The sequence below is a fragment of the Entamoeba invadens genome, assembly GCF_000330505.1.
Source record: "Entamoeba invadens IP1 unplaced genomic scaffold scaff_1105074725457, whole genome shotgun sequence".
Lineage (NCBI taxonomy): Eukaryota > Evosea > Mastigamoebida > Endamoebidae > Entamoeba > Entamoeba invadens.
In genome coordinates, this window is record NW_004440125.1 from 1 (window position 1) to 3,220 (window position 3,220).

Sequence of the window (3,220 nt, forward strand, 5' to 3'; positions counted from 1 at the left end):
TAAGTTGTAGACATCTCAATAAATGTTTGATCTGACTTTTCCATTGAACTGTGACTTGTTTCTGAAAGGATCAAGCAAAAAAGTGAACCTTTGTTCATCCCAACTTCAACAAAAAATTCACTTTTTTTACTATAATTTATAACAATTTACCATAAAAATTTACTAGAGCCTTCGTTCCAGGGTGTCTAGATTTTTTTTAAAGGTCACATTTACATTACAATTGACTAAGATTTTTATTTTTTACAAATTTTGATTTTTCCCGTCCTCGAAGGGTTAAAATATAATTTCACTTATTCAAAAAAGAGGGAAAATGTGTATTGTAATACACACGAAAAACCCCCGATAAACAAACAAATATTTACGTACATAATTGTATATTGCTTTCCGATTTTAAGTATCATTACTAAGCAATTCACAATTAAAGTTAAAATATCAAAAAAACATAACTGTCATCAAGTGGTATCACATATAAACAGTGTCTCATTATAAACAAACCGGAAAATAGTCGCTTTGAAAACCGACGTTAACTCGTCGTTGTTTTCTTCAATTTCTGACACATATACGCCATCTGTTAAATTATTTTCTTTTCCAAAGTCGCTATAAAAATGCAAACTTTGTCATGAAAACGTAAAAAAATATCTCTCACAAAGAACGCGATTTTTTTGTGAACCCACACATAAGTACGACAAGGAGTAAAACAATTTGTGTTTGTTTCATCTTTTTTTCTCTTTGAATTCTTGAATCGACTTTTGTTGTAATTTGTGTGATGAATGTGTCGTCCATTTAACCGCGAACTTAGAAGTACATCACAACACCCTGTTTTTTACATAGTCGTTCTGCGAGTACACTAAAAGCAAAAATACTTTCGAGCAAAGCAATAACGCTTTTTCCCCATTGACCGTCAAAAATATAATATTCTTTATTTTTTAATTAGTTTCTTATTATTAGTTTGATTTTTAGTTTGAAAACTAATAGTTACTTTTTAAATTATTAACAAATAATAAATTTAACAAAGTACTTGTAAAAAATACTCAACAGCACCATAACATGCTATCTTCATATAGGTGGAAAACTGATTTGTAACTCAATTTTACATTTTATGAAATTTGAAATTTTTCATTAACTGATTTTATTACAATTTGCAATGGAATTGACTCATTTTTGTGAAACATGTTGAGTTTAAAAAGTGGTGTTAACAAGTCTGTTTAATGATTTTGGAAAATAAAACAAAATAATAAAGGTTTAATAAGACTTTGTGAATCAACGACCAGTTTTTTTTATTATTGTATTTTTCTGCACTTGGTAAATAATTGATTATTTTGATAATTTAAACATAGTCCGGCAAATAAAATTCCAATTTATTATTTACTTAGAAAGAACATTTCTTGAGGCAAATTAAGCAAAAAAATACCAATTTTTTGTTTTGTTAGTTACTCAAAATGTCATTTAGAAAAAATTTTAAAAACTATTTTGGGGTTTTATTATAACATTTGTGTATTTTTAACATTATTCAAATAATTAAATTTTTACTATAAATATACAATTAAAAATTACTATATATTAACACGAAAAAACATAACTTATATGAGATAAATTAAAAACATCCGTTTTTATAAAATGTTTTTTATATTTTTGTTTAAGTTTATTTTCATTTTTAAAAATGTTAACAAATAATAAATAAGATTAATAATTATTATTTTATAATATTATTATTAATTAAAATACCAATTTAAATTAAACTTAATAAAAACATCTATTATAAACAAGATGAATTGTGTTTTTTTTTATTTTATTATCATTAATACTAATGATTAAATTGTTAAATAATTAAATAACCACAATAACAATAACAATAACATTTAAAAAAGTTAACTATTATATAATAATAATAAATTAACAAAATAACAATAACAACAATAATTATAAAATAAATATAAATTGAATAATAAAACTACAAAAAATAAAACAAAAAATGATTATACGTTATTGTGACAACAAATAATTTTGGAACAATACGGACAAAGTATTTATTACAGCAAAAAGGGGAAACGAAAATTATTATTGTGTTATATGCGAAAAGTGGCTAAAACGTGGAGTGAAAAACAATCTTAAATGCCACGAGTCTACTATCATTGTGTACAATAAAGAAAAGGCTTTAGCATTTATAGACCCCTCTAATAAACATCCAACACTTACAATCAACAACAAATTTATTAAACGAGACGATATAACACAAACACTGCTCCAGAAAAACAATCCTATTCACAGAGAACGACTCGATCTTTCAAATTTATCAACGAACAATTATCCAATGAACACTGAATGTTTGACCAATTTAAACACATCAACGCATATTGAAAATATTCCAATGTTACAAATAACAAACACAACATTGTATCCACTTACTTTTTTACAAATAGAAACTTTACTACTTAAACAATCCAACTATTTCCTCGATCGACATTCCATCTTCGGCAAGTAATATTGTACCAATTAATTCTAACACGCCTTCTGCGTTCAAATATAGTTTTTCTATGTTTTCAATTATTCCATCGGCATTTGTTCTGTTTCGGAATACACCTGAAAATATAAATGATATAGTTCAAAGTAAATTGCAACATGAAGAAATGTGTAATCAAATTACATCGACAAGAGAAATTTATTTCCAAAATCAAGATCATTTCTCAAATGCAATTTCTTAACTAACACCAAATTCATTTATAGGAGTGTGATAAACTGGTTGGAAATGATCAATCCCTTGTCGATTTTGGTAAAACTTCCAGAACAAAAACAAGTCATTTTAAATTTTTTTACAATCTTTTCCTTATGTATAAAGAAAAAGGAAACCCCCATTATGCACTTTTGGGAATAAGAAAAAATGTAAGTTTTTGACTTATATTTTTAGATATTCGATTTAAAATTAATTATTTTTAGGCTATTTTATATAAATTAAAATAGAAAACAACGAAAGTTGAACTAATATTCATTTAAAATACAAGATCCATAATTATGTTCGATGAGCTGATTAAATATGCCTGTTCTCTAATTTATCTATTTCGTCTTCTCCGTCTTCTCCGTCTTCTCCGTCTTCTCCGTCTTCTCCGTCTTCTCCGTCTTCTCCGTCTTCTCCGTCTTCTCCGTCTTCTCCGTCTTCTCCGTCTTCTCCGTCTTCTCCGTCTTCTCCGTCTTCTCCGTCTTCTCCGTCTTCTCCGTCTTCTCC